Source organism: Physeter macrocephalus, chromosome 8, assembly GCF_002837175.3.
Source record: "Physeter macrocephalus isolate SW-GA chromosome 8, ASM283717v5, whole genome shotgun sequence".
Classification (NCBI taxonomy): Eukaryota; Metazoa; Chordata; class Mammalia; order Artiodactyla; family Physeteridae; genus Physeter; species Physeter macrocephalus.
In genome coordinates, this window is record NC_041221.1 from 144,555,151 (window position 1) to 144,577,438 (window position 22,288).

At 44.8% G+C, this 22,288-nt stretch overlaps 1 protein-coding gene and 1 long non-coding RNA gene across 8 annotated transcripts in view; one reads left to right on the plus strand and one right to left on the minus strand.

Moving 5' to 3' along the window:
- AFAP1L1 (actin filament associated protein 1 like 1) overlaps window positions 1-22,288 on the plus strand; it is a 75,702-nt gene that overhangs the window by 2,687 nt on the left and 50,727 nt on the right. The gene's annotated exons all lie outside the window — the stretch shown is intronic.
- LOC114486778 (uncharacterized) overlaps window positions 4,796-22,288 on the minus strand; it is a 72,068-nt gene continuing 54,575 nt past the window's right edge. The window contains exons 3-5 of the long non-coding RNA XR_003681069.2: window positions 16,177-16,314; window positions 5,823-5,974; window positions 4,796-4,962 (exon numbers count right to left, since the gene is read on the minus strand). This is a non-coding gene — a long non-coding RNA (uncharacterized lncRNA). The remainder of the gene's footprint in view (window positions 4,963-5,822; window positions 5,975-16,176; window positions 16,315-22,288) is intronic.

The window sequence follows — 22,288 nt, forward strand, 5'->3', positions numbered from 1 at the left end:
GGCCCGTGAGCCATGGCCGATGAGCCTGCGTGTCCGGAGCCTGTGCTCCGCAACGGGAGAGGCCACAACAGTGAGAGGCCCGCGTACCGCAAAACAAAACAAACAAACAAAAAAACTATATATGAACTAGAATGCAAAATCTGTGTGGGTTTTTAAGATAAAATGTGAGAGACTTCACAAATCATTCCAGTGGAAATTCCTTCTTGTGCCCATATCCCCAGGAGGGTGTGAGCACTCTCTTCTTTTGCCAGGGAAATTTTAAGAAGCACAGGTCTCATTTCAGCCCCATACCGACCACGTGGGGAGTGAGACTGTCGTGCCCAGGGAAGGAAACCACACTTCACTATTAATAACAGTAACAACTGAAATCATCAAGGTCTTATCATGCGCCAGGCAACATGCTCAGCTTTTTACATGGCTTCTCTTGGAAAAAGTGATGGGATGGGGCTATGACTAGGTACTATCATTAATCCCTACCTCACAGGAAAGCAGGCTTGGCAGTGTATTAGTCAGCTAGGGCTGCCATAACAAAATACCACAGACTGGGTGGCTCAAACAACAAATTATATCCTTACAGTTCAGGAAGCTAGAAGTCCAAGATCAGGGTGCCATCTGGGTTGATTTCTGGTGAAGCCTCTCTTCCAGGCTTGTATACGGCTGCCTTCTCACTGCGTCCTCACATGGCCTCTTCCCTGTGCACAGAGAGAGAGAGAAAAAGAGAGAGATCTCTGGTGTCTCTTCCTCTTCTTAGAAGGGCATCAGTCCTATTAGATTAGGGCCCACCTTTATGACCTCGTTTAACCTTAATTACCTCCTTAAAGGCCCTATCTCCAAATGTAGTCACACTGGGGGTTAGGGCTTCAATGTATGGATTGAGGGGGTGGGGGACACAATTCAGTCCATAACAGCAGGATTAGGTCACTGACATTAACTTATACAGTCACTCGCATGTGACAGACAGAGCTGGGTTTGAACCAAAGTCCTGATCTTAAGCTTGCTGCTGGCTGCCTCTATAGTGGCAGGTGACCTGCCCAAGCCCTAGAGTAGGGCTTGGATGCCAAATCTTCCTGCTGCAGGTCCAGGCACCTCCATTATGCCACAACTATACCGTTCAGATCTTCAGTAGAAATTACAGCATAGAAGCTCATCATCAAAGTCAACTGACTTGAGAATGAAAACAAACCTGGGAAGTAGGATTTCTAGTCTAACAGGATATGTGTCTTCCCATGAGTAAAGCAGGATTCATATAACATAGTAACAGACACAGAAACCACTTACATTATAATGAAATTCCTTCCAGCAGGACTTCCCAATTCATGAATATCATTCAAAGAGAATCAGCCATTGGTGAAGGTAACACCTTCACTATAGACTAATGATTATGGCCACCACCTTCTACAGGACCAGTAACTTAACTCTTTATCCTCTAATGTGGATAAAATATGGATACTGATGATGCCTACTTCTTGGGGTTGTTATAAATATTAAGTATATGGAAAATAATTCAAATAATGCCTAGCATATGAGAACCAATCAATAAATGCTGGCTATTGTAATAATTAGTCTTTCGTTAATCAGATTCAACATAATAAAATTCTATTGGCCCCAAGGTGGTCTGACTCTAAGGACACTTTTTGAGTCCCTACTCTGTTTTAAGAACTGGGCTAGACAACTTTGTATACAACTCAAAGACAGAGACCATGTCATAATTTCTGTATCCTTGGAGCTCCTTCATGGTGCTTGTCTCTTGGAAATCCATCTCTGACATGCAATAACTGAACCATCTGATGGGCGTTTCTGAGTGACTGATAAAATATTAATACATAAGGCCAATGTGTCTATTTTCTCTTATTTATTCTATTTATTCCTGCCTACTGACTATGGTTGTGTCTTCACAATTTTGCTTTTGTGAACTTTCTAGTCTTCTCGAGTTATTTTTGCCTTAAAGTCTTTGGTCTAAATTTTCTCTAATTTTTAATACACCTTCTTAATGTCCAAGGTTGTATCTGCTATGCCTAGCTCATATGAAACAATCGATTTCCCCAAAGTTCCTTTCCTTTCTACTTTACAACTAGTTCTTTTTCAACTAGTTGCATTCAGCCCAAGATGGGAGTTTCTTTTGCTGAATTATATTCTCTGGGAGATCATATTGTCTCCTGGGCAACTCAAGACATAATCTGAAGCTCTGCTTTTCATTAAGTGATATTTTTATTATTTAAGAAATGCTAGAAGAACCTACTCGTGTCTTGCCTTTGTTGGACCAGCTTTAAGATCTATACTAGGAAAGCCACATCTTCCCTATCTGTGGCTTCCATCGGCCAAGTAGCCCACAGCCATTCCTCTGATGCGCTCCCATCCATGACTCATTGCCCAACTTCTGTCCCCAAGGCTGTGAATTCCCATACCTCTTCCCTGACATCTGAGTTCATTCTCTACTCCTATCAATTACTGTTCTTCCAAAAGGAACACGCACCCATATTCATGTTTTCCCTCCAAACATGATCCATAAGGTCATCTTTGTCAGCCTGGAGACTCAGTAGAGCTGAGTCGTTCAGAGAATGGACAAATTTAGGCTTTGACCACGACTTACTAGCTGTATGATCTTGTATGAATTGGATAAATTACTTAATTTCTCTGAATGTCAGTTTCATTTCATTTGGAGTGTCATGGGAAAAAGGTAATGCATGTAAGGTAGCACTTAGGAAACATTCAGTAGATGATAGATGTTACATTTATCAAATATAATTACTTGGATTTTAGCCACCCTCTGCAATGGGTGTATGTATAGGATTTAACCTTACTCTCTTCCCTGAAGAGGCTTCTGCTGGCACTAGACATCACTTCCACTCCCTTGTCCCACACAGGGTTTTTTCTGCCTCTCCCTCAACCATCAGTTTCAAACCCCACTTCTCACATGGGTGAGTACCCTGCCGAGTAAGTTCTTCCCTCCCCACTCTTTGCCAAGAGCCTATCATTATTTCATTCTGATCTTTGGTTCGGAAAAACAACCCTGCTTTTGGATACCATTAGCTTCTCATACCCTTCTTACCCTTCTACAAAAACCTTGCAATTGAACAGAGAAATAAAACCCCACCACCATACACACAAACGACAGCATCCTGTTTCTTCCCACACACTTCTTTCCCTCCCTGCAGTCTCACTTCCAGTCACACCTTCTGCTGAAAGCCCACATCTAAGGGTCACAAACGGCTTCCATTTTGTCTAATTTTCACCCTTCCCAGTCCCATCTTCTGGGCTTCTCTGTAGCTCTGACCCTCTACTTTTTTCTAAATGGATTCTCCTATTTGCAAAGATGGAGAAAGCAAGGATTTTGCAATCAAATAAACCTAGGTTAACCCCTGCTCCATCCCTCTGCCAGAAGCCTTTTCTGCCTCTCCTTCTCCCACCTCCAATCGCACTGTTATAGGTGCTCATAGCCTCTGGGCTTCTCTTGCTCTAAGGCAAGTGACCCAACTAAGTCTTATTCTGCTAGTCTGCAAAGCAGGAAGAATGAACACCCAAAATTGGGAGACTGCAATGTGATAATATTTGCCCAGCACCCAGCACCTGGCCCATGATAAGTGCTTACTAACTGTTATTTCCCATCTTTTCTCTAGCTCACTTTTTCTTCTTTGATGGCTCTTGCCCCTCTCTCCCCAACACCTCAGCCCTCTCTCTAAACTCACACCTGTAGAAAACCAAGCCCCATTATGACGTCTACTCTTAATGTCCATTTTCAGCCATGAGTTGAGCTCCACTCTCCTGCACTGGTTCCTGCCTGTGGAAGTTTCCATTTGGAAGTCAACTCAACCTCCAAGTGACCCAATTTTGAACTCATCTTATTCACCGTCAAATCAGATCACCCTTCCTGTTTCTCTTTTTCTGTTAACAACACAATCACGTGAGGAGCTATTGAAGGAAATGGGGCTGTTTGTGAATAAGACTAAATTTGAAGGGGGTACATGAGATCAGTTCTCAAACTAGCTGTCCTGTAGAAGAGTTAATAGAAAGACTCTCCAGAAGGCTATACAAGAGGTTAAACACAGACCAATTGGGGCACAATCTGGGAGAAGCGTACACATGAAAAGAGCTATTCAATGACAGAGTAGGAGGTGCCCAGGAACATAATGAAACAGAGGCTGAGTGGCCACAGATCAGGGAGCCCCAGAGTGGCTCCTATCACAGTAATATATAAGTTAAAACAACTGTCACTCAATTCAAGAGGTTTCCATAGGCAAGACCCTTTTGCAAACTATAGAGAACAGGACTTGTAGGAGTATATACTTCAACCTAAAGCATTCATCTTTTATTCAAATGTTCAATACATCATAGCTTTTAATGGGACTTATGAATTATCTATGCTTGCGGATAGAATTTGGGAAGAGAGGATGCAATTAAAGACAGTTACTTAAAGCTGTAGATCTGATCTTACTTAAACTCTTTAATGGTTTCTCATTGTTCTTAAGATATAGACTACAGTCCTGGTGGTGGCCCTCAAGGACCCACCCTGACTGTCACCAACTCACTTTGGGCCCCTGCCCATCTCTTACTATGGGCTCTCCTCACACTGGCCTTTGTACCTTCACCTGGTTAACTCCTTCCTGCTCATCCTTAGGGATCTGCTCAAACATTACTTCCTCAAGACAATCTTTCCCTGTCTCCCAAGCTACATGCCCCATTACAGATAACCCTAGCACTCTGTACGTCTCATTGGTTACCATCTTTGCAGTTATGATTAATTATAGGAATGAATTAGCTGTTAATGTGAGCTCTGTGAGGGCAGGATCCTTCTTACCTTGTTCACAGTTCTTCTCCTAGCACCCAACGTAGTGCTTTGCATGTAGTATATTCGCAAAAAATGTCTGTTGAGATGATGAATAAATAAAAGAAAAAATACAAAATTCACAGAGTAGAGTTGGATACGGCCACTTTCAGCTCCAGGATTTTCCATTTCAATGATTCCTATTTTGCGGACAGAAACACAGACTTCGTCATTATTCATCATTTCCTTTGCTTTCATCCTTTCTGCAATCACACCCCTAATTCTGTTGACTATTATTGAAAAACGTATCCTGGATGGCTTCTTCTCCTATATCCTGTCATCTCCTATAGGAGCTTCCTGTTTCTACTCTTGCATGTCCAGCCTCCCTTAAGGACCACTCTCTATTGTCTAAAGCAGTGGTTCTCGAATCCAGCTGGGCCCAGAATCATCTCCTAGGGAGCCTACTGAAACTATACCCCCAGAGGTCTGATCAGTGGGTCTGGAGTGAGGTTTGGGAATGTGTACTTCTTGCAAAGCTTCAGGTGAGTCTGATATGCTCACTGTTCTAGTGCACTGGTTTATCATAACCCTTGACCTTGCTCAAACACCTTGCTTGATTCCATTACTTGCTCTAGCACTGCCTTTCACACTTTTCAACCAAGTGAAACTCTAGGGTTTGGGTCTGTTACCCAAAGTGTCTTCCAAAAGCTTGAAATGTCTAATTTTATCTAAAGTCAAACAAATTTCTATTATCGCCCATAACATAACTGAACAAACACCCCCCAAAAATCTTTGTGCAGTGGACTTCCAGAGACACACTGTATTTTTCTCAGGGCTTCTTCCCTAACCCCACCCTGCCCTCTGCCATGGACTCCCAGGGTCTGTGAACTCTAGCCTGAGAAGACAAACCTCCAATAAATGTGCCAGCACACAGGGCCAGCTGGGAAATGGATCTGGACACAGAAGCAGAAATCCCACGTCCTAGCGCTGGCTCAGCCAACTCACTTCTGCAATATAAGTACATACATACATTTTTATAAAGCTTTTAAGTTCTAGAAACCTTTTCACATTCATCAGTCGTGTCCATTTCCATGTAGTGTCAGGGTTGTTGATCATGGAGTGCTTCCTTTGGAGCTTGGGCAACCTCTGGTAATCATGCATGCTCTCACTCGGCAGTCATCCACAGGGAGGTCACTCTGGGCCAGAAGGAACCTGTGTAATAGCAGGGATATTCAGAGAATTGACCACTAAAATCCTTTCTCTGGAACCCTTTCAGCCTTGAGTTTCTCTTCTTTTCTTAACTCTGGCAAAAGCCTTGTGAAGGGGTCAGCTGAGACATTCTCCCCATTGGACAGATGTAAAAACTGAGGTTCAAAAAGATGACTCTGGGGCTTCCCTGGTGGCGCAGTGGTTGAGAGTCCGCCTGCTGATGCGGGGGACACGGGTTTGTGCCCCGGTCCGGGAAGATCCCACATGCCGCGGAGCGGCTGGGCCCGTGAGCCATGGCTGCTGAGCCTGCGCGTCCGGAGCCTGTGCTCCGCAATGGGAGAGGCCACAACAGTGAGAGGCCCGCATAACGCAAAAAAAAAAAAAAAAAAAAGATGACTCTGCTATTCCCTCTCCCTGAAAGAGACCACTCAGCATCACCTCCATGAAAACTACCTGCCACATCCTCCCTCGACCTTCCCACTGACTTTGGGTTAGCACCACCCTCCTCAGTCTCTGCTTTTAGAAGACTGTATTGTACTAACTTAAATGCCTCCTCTGTGTGTATATGAACCTGTGCTCTGAGGCTGTCTCTACATCTCATTTCCAGTGTCTAGCACATAGAAGATGTTTAATAATAGCCAACTGTGCGCTCACCATGAGTCAGGCAGTTTACTTATGTACATTGAGCCATTTAATTCTCTCAACAATCATGAAGTTGATGCAGTTTGACTTTCACGTACATAAAATATGCCATTAATTTTACTGGGGGAGAAATTCCATCCAAAAATGTTGCCAGCAGTTGTGAGTGGACAGTGTCTGTACAGAGTGCAGCTTTTATTTTCTAAAATCAAGGCTAGGGCATGTATATCAATTATAAAGATATAAATACAACTTTGTATTAAAAATTTTGTAGTTTATGGCAAAATCTGGTTCTGTGGTAGACTAATAAGTACAGTTCTTGTGAAGGCATGTTTGTGGCCCATGTCAGTGTGTGAATGCATATGTAATTTGAAGTTTTGGATACATTTGTGATATTTATCTTCCCTGAGCCGTGCAGTCTCACTGCCACCACCTCCCAACAGAATTCAATGGGAATGTTCATCATGACTTTGCCATCTGATGCATTTTAAGTTTATTTACTGTAATTTATTTTCAGCACCTACTTTAAAATGTGTTGTATATGTATTTTTTTAATATCCCCATTTTACAGATGAAGAAACTGAGGCTTAGAAAGGTCAATTTATTTACCCAGCCCTGCCCACGTCCAAACATAAATTCTTTACCATTGCTCTCCACTGCTTCTCCAGTGGAGAGGGGCATTCCCAGGTCAATTATGTGAAGGATTTGCCAGATAAGCCACAAGGACTTACTAGGTAAAGATTTCAAGGTGGGAAGCATGGGAGGGAAAGGGGATCTAAACAATTCCAGGATAGATGCCCTCCATCAATGAATGGTATGGCCAGGCAGCTGGTGTGAGATTTTTGTTTCTTACCCTTTACACTCTTCCCACTGTGGCCCTTGGAGTTTTGGTGTTTAGAATTCAAGAAACACTCATCTTCCTGGAACTGGCAAAGAGCCTGCCCCAGGAGGGCCCAGGCAGGGCTTGTCCTCCATCTAAAATTCCACTTGGGGAATCCCAGCCACACCCCAAGTGGGGGTGGAGAGGCAGAGCCTGCCAGGCCTGATTCTTCTCCCTGCACAGCTGTCAGGCTGCAGAGGGGGCAGAGTGTGGCACCACATTGCAGTCATTCCAGCTCTGGGGAATTTACCGACAGCACGTCCCACAGGAGGCAAGCGCAGGGGCTTTTTATAGCCCTCTAAGAACCTAGGAGAAAACTGATATCCTAAGAGGGAGAAGTGGGGCACGTGTCTTTTCCAGGCACCATTCCCTCAACCATGTAATCTCAGATGCCCGCAATCCAAATCAGGGTTAAGGGTCATGGCTAAGTGAGCAGTGTGGAGTGGTGGAAGCATGCTCTCTGTCCGGGGGACGGGGGTTCCAACCAAATCCAGTTCCTTGAATCCCCTCCTTGGGCTTCAATTTCTTCACCTGTCAGGCTGAAGTATTTATTATAGCACAGGTATCAGCACACCTCAGCTGGTAGACCAAATCTAGTCCACCACGTCTTTTTTTAAATAAAGTTTTATTGGCACACAGCCATAGGCATTCATTATGTATTGTCTATGGCTGCTTTCTTGCTATTGAGTATTTGCAACAGAGGCCCCGCCCACATGTGGCCTGAAAAGCCTAAAATAGCTACTATCTGGTCCTTTACACGAAAAGCTTGCCAACCCCTGGATTAAACTGCAATGAGTCTGGGAGTGTCTGCCTGGAGCACTGTGGTGAGAAGGATTCTGAGGGTGTGTCCAGGCTGAGGAATGAAGCACTGCCCTTAGATCATACAAGAGTATATATTCAAGACTAATGTTGGAAAGACCCCAGAATGCCATTTACCAGTGTTTTTCAAACTACTTTTTGCAAACAAAATCTTAAGCAGGGCTTCCCTGGTGGCGCAGTGGTTGAGCGTCCGCCTGCCGATGCAGGGGAACCGGGTTCGCGCCCCGGTCTGGGAGGATCCCACATGCCGCGGAGCAGCTGGGCCCGTGAGCCATGGCCACTGAGCCTGCGCGTCCGGAGCCTGTGCTCCGCAACGGGAGAGGCCACAACAGAGGGAGGCCCGCATACCACAAAAAAAAAAAAAAAAAAAAAAAAATCTTAAGCAAAGACTTGCTCTGGGGGAAGTGGGAATGAAAATACTGAGTACAGTCCATTCCATCTTCCTACTCCCAAGGCAGCCCCTAAAGAAGCCTCCCAGATCCCAAAGCTCCATCTGAAGAACATTTGAAAACAGCCTATCTGGTCTTATGCCTCTCACTTTACAACTGGGAAAACTGAGGCTCAAGTGGCGGTGTCTTGCCTAAGATCACATGACGGACTCCTAGTCAGCTTTCCCCATATCCACTAACGTGGTCATGAGGTGTCAGCAGAGCATGGACATAGTTCTGCTGGGGAGAAAACCTGTCCACTGGCCTTGGGGGCCTCAGGGCTGCCATTGGTATATGATTGGTCTGCCATGCCCTTGTTGACCCAGCAACTCCCAGGGGTTCAGGGCTGGGACATGGCTGACACCTGCCCATGCTTCACAGTGATTTAGTCAAGGCTTGGAGCCTTCTTTCTGAGACCACCAGAATCAAAAGAAAAAAAATCAAAATTGAATTGGACCATATTTTTAAAAATATTTCATTGATACCAAGACATATTTTTAAAATCAGAACATATCTTAAATTTGATATATTAATTTGTTCATTTTTCTGATTTTTTTTTCAAAAAGCTATTATTTAGTAGACAAGATATCTTTAAATCAGTGAAATCTTAGAACAGAGAAATTATGATAATTTATACTGAGGCTTTCTTTTGAAGATGGAATCAGATTTATTCATTTGTAGAATAAATATTTATTCTTCCTGCCCATTCTTGTTGAAGGGTTTGCAAAGAGCAGATCCAGCTGATATGAAACCAAGGGGGATTTTATTTTAGCTTTACTTGAACCAAGAAGAAAACTGATCTAGGAGTGTGTTGGGAAGCTGGAGGGACCAATCGCATTTCCTCACCTCCAGCCAGCAATCAGCTGTAGCTCTAAGGAGTAACAGAGGGGAAGCGTGGGGTCCCTGCACCTCCAAATCTCCTAGTGAGGCAGAGAAACTAAGCCTCTGTCACCAATTCCTGTGACATGAGGTCATATCTGGCCAGTGTCCATCAAAGAGAATAAATAAAGGCCCAGAAGACTCAAGGGACACTTTCTAGCCAGGAACCTCAGAAACACTGGGGGAACAGCATTCCAGGTAGAGAAAATGGCAGAGTAGAAAGAAGAGAGGCACAGAAGCCATGCTCAGGGCACAAAATTGTCAGCATTCTTACAGCCCAGAGAAGCAGACAGAGGTAAAATGGAGCCTCAAGTAAGGCCTTATCATCCAGGTCCATAACTGAGAGTGGGATTGGTAACTAATAATAGAGGCAGCATAATGTGGGAGCTGAGTGCACTGGCTGCAGTGTCAGGTTGCCAGGGTTTGAATCCCAGCTCTACTCCTTCCACTTAATCCCAAGTCTCAGTTTCTTCAACTAAAAATGGAGATAACAATCTCCTGTCTACTATGGGGGATAACTGGATTTGTGCAAGAAAAGCACTCAGCATGCAGGAAGCATACAATTTTTTTTTAAAAAGTCAGTGCTTAAACTACAGGTCTATGAATGATCGCCTTTCTTAAAAAATCAGAATGGATTCCAAGTTCTCTCTCTGATGCTTTCCCTTTCACTTCTTGCCTGCCCATGGATGGAATTACAGAGGGAATGATGATAAACCACAGGGAGTACAGGGAGCATGTGAAGATCTTTCATCATCTGAGTCACAAAGGAAACTGGTATCTGGGCCCTGGGGAGCTATTGACAAGGTACAAGCAGGAGGGGGTTATGCTATGTGTTGCCATTTGGGGGCAATTAAAGCTCACATCAGAGTAGAAAGGGAGAGACTGAAGAGAGGAGACCAGTTAGGAACTACAGCAAATACTGCAGGTGAGCAGCAAATTGTATAACATTAACTCACCTTCATGTTTAAGTTAAGAACAGGGAAACATAAAACTTCACACTCTGTCCATTTTCAAATAGAGTTACGTGTATAGAATTGTTGATCTAATGGGAGAACAAAGGAGACATCTGTCTGGGGTTCTTTAAGACTCAAGACATTCTTTCCCAGGACCTTCAACCGTCATTTTCTTGATCCCACCCCCAGCCCTGGAGGCAGGAATCACCCTAGGCATCTCCCAAAGCCTGCCCGGGGTGGCTGGGCTCTCTGTGGGCTGCATTCACAGGGACATGGCCCAGAACATAATCCAAGGTTACCACTGGAAGGCTTTTGCAGGCAAGGCGAAGGAAGGAAGAGAGGGAAGAGGGTGGACCTTCCACCTGGGCAGCAGTCAGGGTGGCCATCCTGAGCCTAACATTTAGCTTCCCATCTAGAATGTCTAGACTAACCTCTGGGTAATGCGTGAATCCCCTGTGATTACTAGCAACGGCAACAACATTAATAGTAATAACCAACCTTTGCAGAAGGTTTCATATGTGCTTGGCACAGAGCTTAACACTTTTCATACATTATCTCCCTTTCTGCTCACCACAACCTTCTGACATGAGTGTTCTCCTTACCTCTGCTTCACAGATGAGAAAACTGACTCATCTGCCTCGGGTCGCTGGGCTAGGGAGGACAAATCCCAGGTGTGATTCTGCATGTTTCTCACCCCAGTCACCCAGTGTCACAGTTACCCACCGAATAACACACCCCCACATTCCTGCCAAGGCACTGTCCACCTGGGCTCAGCCCACCTGGCTCTCTTCTTAGTTCAGACTTCTGGAGAGTTCCTATATACAGTGAACCTAATAATATGGTGTTAAGCAGCCACCACTGTTCCAGGACTGCCCTCCAGAGCCCCAGAGAACAAGTCTGCCCCACCTTCCCTCTTCCCCCATCCCCATGAGCCCTTCTGCTCTTGGAGATGGTTGTCATAGACAGGATTAATAGCCCCCTCCTTCGTCTGTGGTTGTTCCTCTGAATTCAGGCTGTTAGTTAATCCCTCTGCAGTGCACCTGCTGTGTGCCCATTACGGTACTGGGCACTGGGCAGCGGTGGCAGATATTAAATTGGCCATCATCTCTACTCTCACTGTTCACACTTTAATGGAGGACGCTGAACAAATTGTCTGCTCTGGAGGCTATAACAGGGTGACCTTACCTGTGCAGGAAGGCAGGACAGGCCTCCTGGAGGAAGTGGCCTCTAAACCAATTGTCAAAAAATAAGTGGGCACTCTCGGGGCAGTAGGGGAGATTTTAAATAATAACAATAGTCAATTCTGTATGTGTCAGGAACTGTTCTAAACAGTCCATATAACACCTCACTGGATCCTCATGGCAGCCCTGTAAAGTGTAGGTATTGTTATTATCCCCATTATTCAGATGAGGTGACACAGAGAAGTGAAGTAACTTGCCCAGGGTCACACAGCTAATAGGGGATAGTGGTTGGAGAACAAGCCATGCAGAGGAAACAACACAAGCAAAGAGTAATGGGGTAGGGCCTCAGATATTGAAAATAGGTAAGAAATAGTTAAAAAAAAAAAAAAAAGTAATATTTTTTAAACTCCATTGAACAGAACAAAGATAAATTCATACTCTGTTCCCATTAGTGCAGCCTGAGGCCTCTACTGATGATTTTCTGATTCTTTTTATTTATTTATTTATTTTGGCCATGCCACATGGCTTGCGGGATCTTAGTTCCCCGACCAGGGATTGAACCTGCACCCTCGGCAGTGAAAGCACGGAGTCCTAACCACTGGACCACCAGGGAATTCCCGATTTTCTGATTCTTTAATCACACTAAGACTTCTGTGGGCTGATTGTCAACCTAATCCTTGCCTTTCTGAATAGGGATGCTATTCAGTCTCATCTCTTGAATCCTACACAGGTTATTTTTGTTTGACTGGTGGGGAGGGGAGCAGATGGCACATAGATCATTAATCACAATGTACCGATTTACAAAACTTCAGTTTACAGACTGCTGTCACTTTTCACAGACATTGTAAGATTTGAGTCTCACAACAGGCCTGAGAGGTAGATAGGGCAGTTACCATCACCCCACTTCAATGTTGAGGAAATTGAGGCTCAGAGGCATGAGGCAACTTGCCCAAGGCCACACAGCCAGTAAGTGTGGAGCTGGACCTTGAGCCCGGGGCTTTGGGCTCTAGTTTCTGTGCTTTGTCCTCTACACCAAAACACAGCATACAGTGGGGGCCAGAAAGATGCAAACCTGGCACCTATGACCTCCAGCAAGTTCCTTAGCCTCTCTAGGGCTCAGAGTTTCTTGTCAGTAAAACTGTGATAAGAAGAGCTCCTACCACATGGGGTTGTTGCAAAGATTAAATAACGTAATAGGCACAGAGTGTTAGGCAAGGAGAATCTTCCCGCAGTGGAATATCATACAGCACAATGAATGAACGCAATGACAGGCAATGATATGGATAAGCCTTAGCAGTATCATGGTAAAGAAAAAAGTCACAAAAGATTACCTATAGCATTATGCCCTTTTAATAAAGTTTAAAACAATTAAAATTTTGTATGGCTATTGAACCTGCACCCTCGGCAGTGAAAGCACGGAGTCCTAACCACTGGACCACCAGGGAATTCCCGATTTTCTGATTCTTTAATCACACTAAGACTTCTGTGGGCTGATTGTCAACCTAATCCTTGCCTTTCTGAATAGGGATGCTATTCAGTCTCATCTCTTGAATCCTACACAGGTTATTTTTGTTTGACTGGTGGGGAGGGGAGCAGATGGCACATAGATCATTAATCACAATGTACCGATTTACAAAACTTCAGTTTACAGACTGCTGTCACTTTTCACAGACATTGTAAGATTTGAGTCTCACAACAGGCCTGAGAGGTAGATAGGGCAGTTACCATCACCCCACTTCAATGTTGAGGAAATTGAGGCTCAGAGGCATGAGGCAACTTGCCCAAGGCCACACAGCCAGTAAGTGTGGAGCTGGACCTTGAGCCCGGGGCTTTGGGCTCTAGTTTCTGTGCTTTGTCCTCTACACCAAAACACAGCATACAGTGGGGGCCAGAAAGATGCAAACCTGGCACCTATGACCTCCAGCAAGTTCCTTAGCCTCTCTAGGGCTCAGAGTTTCTTGTCAGTAAAACTGTGATAAGAAGAGCTCCTACCACATGGGGTTGTTGCAAAGATTAAATAACGTAATAGGCACAGAGTGTTAGGCAAGGAGAATCTTCCCGCAGTGGAATATCATACAGCACAATGAATGAACGCAATGACAGGCAATGATATGGATAAGCCTTAGCAGTATCATGGTAAAGAAAAAAGTCACAAAAGATTACCTATAGCATTATGCCCTTTTAATAAAGTTTAAAACAATTAAAATTTTGTATGGCTATATCTAGTTGCAGTCTACAAGGGAAAGCAAGGATGTGTTGAATACAGCATTCAGGATGGCAGTTAGGTTGGAGGGGCAAGCAGAGGCATGGGATCATAGATGTATGATATCATCTGGATTCAGGCTTTTGCTTTGAATGGTAGATTTGTGGGTACTTACTACATTAGCAAAAACAACTGATTACATAAATAAATAACTAAATAAAAGTGGAGCATGCATGGACCAATGATGAGTGTCTCATGAAGCAAGGATTAGGATTAACCCAAGTTTTGTCCACATGAAGTCCTAATTTATAAAAAGAAGTAAGTGTTAGGCCCAGAGCCCAGATTGTAAGAAGTGTTCAATAAATGTTCACTGCCATCCTTGGATATCTTTATTATTATGTGCATTATTCACAAACCCCTAGCCAGACATCTTCAATGTCTGTCTATTGGTGAGATGGGTCCTCAAACTATTGGTGGCTATTGGTGAGATGGGTCCTCAAACTCAAACTTCTCAGAAGCAGAAAGCCCAGCCCCATCTAGGCCTCACCAGGCACTCATCCTATGAATGGACACCAGTGGGGAATGGTCGTGAGGGACTCACTGCTGGTTCCATCAAGCTTTGGAGGTAGGGAACCTCTGTTAGAAGAAGGCGGCGGCAAGAAGGAATTATGATGCAGCAACTGGAAGATTAGGCCTTAGACTTAGGTCTAGGTTTGAATCTTGGTTCTGCTTGCCATGTGCCTTTAGACAAACAACTGTGCCTCTCTGAGCCTCATTTGGTTCATGTGTAAAACAGAGGCTGAAGAACAGCAACTACCTCACAGGGCCATTATGAGAATTAAATGAGTTAGTCCATGCAAAATGCTTAGCATAACATCTGGAACATCACTTATGAGCTCAAAAATACTACCTGCCTTTATTGTTGGGTATCCCAGGCCACTCCTTTTAGTGAAGGAGATGATAGGGACTGCCGCAAATGGAAACAGCTGCCATCTTGTGTGTGAGGCGTGAGCATGTGTGTGTCACAGTTTTCCACTTCCTCCTGGAACCATTTCCTTTGTGAGCTAAACAGGGAAGAATCTGCACACAAAGGAACAATTCTGGGAGAGCCCAGTCCCACAGCCAAAAGTTATTTCCTCGGAAGTCGGTGGCTTGCCCCACCCCCTCCTGTCTGGAAATGTCTTGATGAGAGGGAGCTACTGCTTCCCTGGCCGCCCAGGGCTGAGAAACAAGGTGTCCAGAACGAGAGCTGTCCTGGTGGATGACAAGACCTGTGCAGAGCTTCTGCTCAAAAGGCCATTAAGATGCAGGGTGTTTCCCTGAGCCTGTCACCCTGGCCTGACTCCCAGGAAGTGAGTCACCCCAAAACATCCCCACAACCTGCTTCCCCACTGACCTGCAACCTCCCTGACCTCTTGCCTCCCTGTCTACCTGAAACGAGCACATCAGAGAATTGTGCTACAGAGGAACGTGTCCATCCCCAGTAAAAATCCCTACGGTTTACAAACTCTTACCCCACCATTCCCCGTTTCCCCTTCCACAAACCTGCACGTGGGCATTCTAAATCCCTTAACAGAAGAGGAAAATGATACTCAGAGGGGCTGACTGACCTACCCCAGATTCCACACTAGCAAGTAGGAGGAGTCAAAACCCAAACCAGATACTCTCCTACCAAATCCCAAATCTTCCACTCTTCTTTACCACTTCCCTCAGGATTCTGGGTTTCTCTCCCAGGGAGTCAAACTGTACTATTTTCTTCAGCATGAAGGATATTCAGTTTCCTGCATAAGCTGTAATTAACACACACAAAAGCCTTTCAAGGTGACCTGGCCACCCCCTCTGCCTCCCTCACACAGGAGCTATATTTAACTCCTGGAAAGCAGTCAGCACAAGGCAGTGGCTTTGCAGCTGGGTTTCTTTGCTGCTCCTTTTTCATTCTTTTCCAGCCCACATGAACCATGGTCTTCCCTGTATGCTCTGGGACAACAGGAAGTGTTTGTTTTAGTGATCAACAATGCTAGTCCAACCAGTGAGGTCCCCTCCAATGTCCTGCCCACTGTTTGGCCTTCATTTGGACTCAGAGAAGTGCTTATAAATTCAGAAGAAGGGAGTGAGACATCTCCATGGCCCCAGATGGGTAGATATGCAGTAACTTGGAAGAGACTGTGGGCAGGGGAAGGAGAGATTTCTCACAAAGTGAAGGGGCAATTCCACCAGCCTCACCTGTGTGACTGGTGGCCTCTCTGCAGAGTTGACCCAGGGCTTAACATAGATGGAAGCAGCATCCTGAAGGAGTACTGGGAGAGGCATCGCTAAGTAGCCTCAGCAGTCTTCCCATTATGCATTCCTCAGTTCCCACACCTGTAAGAATTAAATTATGGATTTCATTAATAATTAAATTATGTAAATAACACATGTAAATCTCTTAAAGCAAGGTATGACATATAATAGTAAAGGAAGAGTAATGTAAATAGCTAATATTTATTCAGTACTTACTATGTGCCAGACACTGTTTAAGGCACATTCTCATGTACTAGGGCCCATTCCCACTGCTGAGGTAGATATGCTCATAGGTCACCAATGATGTGCATCGGGCGGTTATATAAGTGTCCCAAAGGTGCACAGCTAGAAAATGGGGAACAAGACTTGAACTCAAGTAGTTCATATATTAATGTTAATTATTATCATTTATTTGTTAGGGTTAAAATCCACCAATTACAAAATACCCATCAGTAAACCAACTGGCAGCCATATTCACACACGGGATACAAGTTCAACCAAATAGGGTTTGAGGAGCTTAGCCACTTGAGAAATTGGGCTTCTGCTCCCTTTTGTGCCCTGGGGCTTTTTGTTACCTGTGTTTTTTGTTTTTTTTTTTTTGAGCATCTTCTTACTATCCTGAGTCACCATGAGGACAGACATGGTTTTATAATCACATTAACTAGCTGTTAGACTTTATCAAGTCTTAGGAAGACTTTGCTTCAAGAATTCACTCATTCCACAAATACTTAAGCACTTATTCTGTGTCAGGCACCAGAAAACGCTGGCACTATTCCTACCCTCAAGGAGTTAAGGCTCAAGTGGGGGAAACTGACGTTAATCAGAGAAATACATACTTAAATACAGCCATCCTTTGGTATCTGCAGGGAACTGGTTCCAGGACCCTCGCAGCTACCAAAATCCTCGGATGCTCAAGTCCCTCACAGTCAGTCCCATGGGTCCTGCATCCATGGGTTTTGCATCCAGGGATCCGGAGGACCAGTGAAAAGTATAACATTTCACCATGATAAGTACCACAGGGAGAGTGATGCTATGTCAGCATAGAATAGAGGGAATGTATGTGGTCAAGAGGACAGGGAAGGTTTCTGTGAGGAAGTCATGAGTGAGTAGAGGACTGAAGGGGGCCATTACTGGTTAGCAGGAGAAGGGAATTCTGACAGGAAGAGGGAACAGCATATGCAAAGACCTGGGGTTAAGAGCCTGAGGAACATAGCATAAAGCAGCCTGGAGGGAGATCTGTCTGGAAGGGCCTGCAGGGTTGGAAGCCACAGAAAAGTCTCCTCTTTCCTTCCTTCCTCCTACCCAACTATTGAGACCACACCTACTAAGTATACTGCTTTCCTTTCCAAGGTGAGTTACCGCCCCAGTGCTATAATAGGTCATACCTCATTAATGTGCTAGCTTTTTAAACAGTATACTAAAAGTCATCTCTAAAATCATGATTAAAAATTTTTTAAGTAATGCACTGGTTCTTTCTCCAGGTAAGGAGCCCTTACAAGATGGAAACTGGGTTATTTTGCCGTTGGGAAATGAGAAAGGAAATTTGAGTGAACCAAAAGAAAAATTGCATATCCTTCATAAAACCACATTCTGACAACTCTTCCTATTTCCATTTTTATATCATGCTGGTTGCATTTTCTCTGACTTTGATAACAAAGAAGGATGAGTTATCTTTGTCCTAAAGAGGCTTGTCAAGTAGTGAAATGGGGAAAAGAGAAATTGGTTTCCTCCTACTGTTTGCATTTAATGAAATTGTAACTTGCAAGCTGTTTCCAAGAATTTTTGTGAATTCCAGAGACTAAAAGGTGCCCAGGAATGAGATCACAAGTCAGAGTGCCCACCGGCTAGCTTGGTAGGAGCCCAAACAGGGTTTATTATTCCTGTGGTTTGCTGAAGATGAGTTATTCACTTGACTTTTGTCATGGAAATTAGACTTATTATCTTTGAGATCTCTAAATAAATCTGACCTTCCTTGCACTAGAACCCATACTGGCTGTGATGAAGGCCTTTTGCTTAAAGGTTTCACTTAGGCTGCACCAGGGATGCGATCCTGAGAACAAGTGGCAGTGCTTTTTGTCTGTGGCTTAAATTTCTGCTCTCTACCACCTCATGTTGATTTCACTTAGGTGGGGAGGGTGGAGGAGCAGAGAGAAAACTGATCTTAGTCTTGGCTGGGTATTCACCAGGAACAATAGGCACAAAGCTGTCTAATCTTAGATATATTTTTAAGTAGGTTTCTAATTTTATTTGGCAAACTTTTTTGCATCCCAGAGAACAACTATCACCCCTCTTGGGTTTCTGTGCCTGTCTATCCCGCTTGGTAAAAGAGTGAAGGCTTATAAACAATGATCAGACCATTTCTTCCTGGTTTTTCCTCACTGGAATTCACTGTACCTCCCTAAGGCTCAACTAAACCAAACAAGATCCGTGAAATGTATTCATGGTTCTAAATAAAATCTAGTCATAACAGGCAGCCCTGTCCTGATGCCCTTATCTGCCCGCAGAGAGCAGAGATGACCTGGACCAGGAGCAAAGGTGGGAGGGGGGTGGGGTAGGATTTGTTGAAGGAGATTTTTCCTGACTGGGGATGGCAGGGACAGGATTCTGAGTTGCATTATTGCCCCTCCAACTGAAAGATGCTGTCCCTCCAGGTGGCATGGAGGGGGCCCCTGGAATGGAAGCACTCTGAGGAAGAGGGCCCTACCACCTCCGACCGCCATAACCACCTGTGCTCAGTGTCAGGCCCAGGGCTGTGAACAGTCCACGTGGTGGGGCTTACAGAGTCCCACAATGTCCTCTTGCCCCAGGAACCCCCTTCCTTTGTGCCTAGCACCACACCTGAATCTGCTGGGGGATTACATACAAATGAAGGGAACACCGTTAAGTACACTGAGCACCATATGTATCTTTTTTTTTTTTTTTTGGCGGTACGCAGGCCTCTCACTCTTGTGGCCTCTCCCATTGCAGAGCACAGGCTCCGGACACGCAGGCTCAGCGGCCATGACTCACGGGCCTAGCCAATCCGCGGCATGTGGGATCTTCCCGGACCGGGGCACGATCCCACGTCCCCTGCATCGGCAGGCGGACTCTCAACCACCGTGCCACCAGGGAAGCCCCATATGTATCTTTTTATTTCATCTCTCCAGTGACCATGTGCAGCAGCTACTGTTTTACCCCCACTGTTTACAGATGAAGAACTGGAGGCTAAGGAAAGTTAAGATATTTCCCCACAGCGGAAAATGGCAGAGGTGGGAGGGGGACCCGGATTGTGCACAGCCTGTGCTCTCAGTCACTCTTCTGTGACTTATCTAAGCATCAAGCCTAGGGTAAATTTAACACTAGATACTCATTTTCAATTAGTTGTGTGACCGTCGCTAAGTCAAATAACCTCTTGAACCCTCACTTTCCACATCTTTAAAATTAGAGGGTTAGACTAGGTCATCAAAATATTGTGTTCAACGAATAGATGCTTGTTGGGGCATCTACTATGATTGAAACACAGATTAAGACGTGCCCTTGTAAAGCCTGTTACAACAACTATAGCAAATCTGTCGCTAAATACTATCTGGTCAATACTCTGGAGTTTGCATAGTTCTGGGGAATATTAGAAAGCAGCAACAACAACAATAATACGGCCTCATTGATGAGTGCTGGCTCCAGGCACAGCACCAAAGTGCTTTGCAAGCATGACCTTACCTAGTTCTCCCAGCCTAGGAGATTGGGATCCTATTCTCACTTTACAGACGAGAAAACCATGGCTCAGAGTTCTCTAATGTGCCCATCTTTGTATAGCTTGGAAGTGGCAGCACAAGAATTCCGATTCACAGAGGTCTCACCCCAAAGCCCTAATCACTGTGCTCTTCTAAGCAAGACTCCACGTTCCAGCTAGTTGCAATCTTCTGTAGGGGCTCTTATTCCCACCTTGACTCTCAGTTATTTCAGAAGGGGATAGCTATGATAATTTTTTAAGGAATGAGGGAGGTCTTCCCACATTCTTTATGTTCACAGACACGCCCTCTAGTATGTTTTCTGGTGGTGTATTTTTCAGAGGTTGAACCTTGGAATCACCTGGAGTACTCATTAAAATGCAGATTCCTGGGTCCCAGTACAGGGTCTACGGAATCAGACTCTCAGATAGGAGGTCCAGGAATCTGCACTTCCAGCAAACCCCCTGGGAGAGGGTATGATCATTTGTCATAAGCATTATATCATTATATGCATGTGATTTCTCTCCAAATTAAATTCTTTGACGGTTTAAATCCCTGTGGTTTGAATTCTCTGGTGTTAAAGACGAAGGTGCCATCAAAGGCACATCTGTATTCACCACACCTGAAAGCTAGCTGGAGAGCTCTGTATTGTCTTTAAAGAGTGGAGCGCTGGCTGGAAGCTTTCTTGTAACCATGATGTGTAAGTTTCTCCCTGGGATGACATTCCGCTGGTAAGTCAGGTATAAGCTTTGAGTCGCTTGTTTTTCTTCTCTGAGATCTACACAGTTAGGGCTCTAAAGTTCAATGGGCCCAGTGGAGAGAGGCCCACTGAGCAGCATTTCAGCCCCACAATAAGGGTCTCTAATCCATCCAGTGAGAGGACTGCCAGGTCAGGAGCCCCAGTGAAGTCATGACCCAGATCAGCAGGCAGGCTTTGAGGGACCGCCTGCCTCCTCCCTGCTCCACCTGGCCTCGCCTTCTCTGAGCCCAAGTCCTCTGGTGGAGGATTCAGGCACAGGGGTGCAAGCTTTGAAGTCAGAGAGCCTGGCCTTACAGCTTACTGGCTGGGTGACCTCACTTCTCTAAGCCTCTGTTTCCTCCCACTTAGAACATAGATAGAGAGATGTGTGGTTTGTGAGGATTAAATGAGATAATGTGCATTAACTGCCCAGCACAACGGTAACTGCTCAGCTTAAGGAAGGATTCTTGCCCATTAATGCTACAAGCTGAGCTTTCTCCCAGGGCTCACACTCCCTCTGCCAACTGTACTTCAGAATCGCTATGTAACTCTCCTGCCGCCACCTGCTGCCTGCCAGTTCCCAGGCTTCGGAAACCAGTGCCACTAGGACCAGGCACCTCCTCGCTCCCCATGTGCTTCTCCCAGATTACTCAGCTCCCTCCTTTGCTCTGTTTGGACTTTTGTGATCACAACTCGGTTAAACGGAAAACACTTAGAAGTCAAGGGCCCATGTCAGGAATCCCACCAAGGACCAGGAAAAACAAAAACAAAAAAAGGTGTTACAAAGCTTGGGTACTAAGACTCATGTTTTTAAATGCAGAGAACTCACTCAGAAACTAATTGTTCTTACTTTAGAAGCAGGAGAGCTTTTAGAAGCCACAATGTTGCCCACAAGGCACTTGCTGATAGCAGCAAGAAGAAATCCTTGGAACCTCACAGCCAAAAAAAAGAAAGAAAGGAAGGGCAGCAGGTAGGGAGGGAGGGAAAGACAGACAGACAGACAGACTAACTGACTTAAGGAATACAAAAAGCTTAGCAATCTGAGGTCATTTATTGAAGGATATTAATTCTTAGAAAGGTGTGGCTGGGGTTAGGGATGCTTGGGGGGTCCCCAAGGTCAAACCTACTTTTATATGGTACTAAGACCTTATATGCCCTCTTCACTCTCATTGTCTTACGGGTACACAGTAGAATTTTCCAAAGGTTATATGATGTGTGATGATGTGGTGGCTCTGAAGGTTAATGGGATGTGTGACTATATACTTTTGTGTTTTAAGTTTTTCTCAGTTTTAAGTGTTAATAAACTCAATACTGATAGATATAACCCCCACAAAACAAAAGCTCTTTGGGGGTCTTCAATAATTGTTAAAAGTGTAAAGGAATCCTGAGGCCAGAAAGTTTCAGAACCACTGGTTAGAGAGATAAACGGCCACTGCATCCTATAGCCTCGACACTCCTAAATGATAGCAGGGCAGCATCATGGATTTTTCAAACATGAACCATGTCTGCAGGCCACAAGAAAGCTCCCATGGTTACCCTCTGGTGCCTTCCTTAATAGCATTTTCCACAGCCTCCCTGGTGAGTAATTATGAGAGAGAGAGAGAGAGAG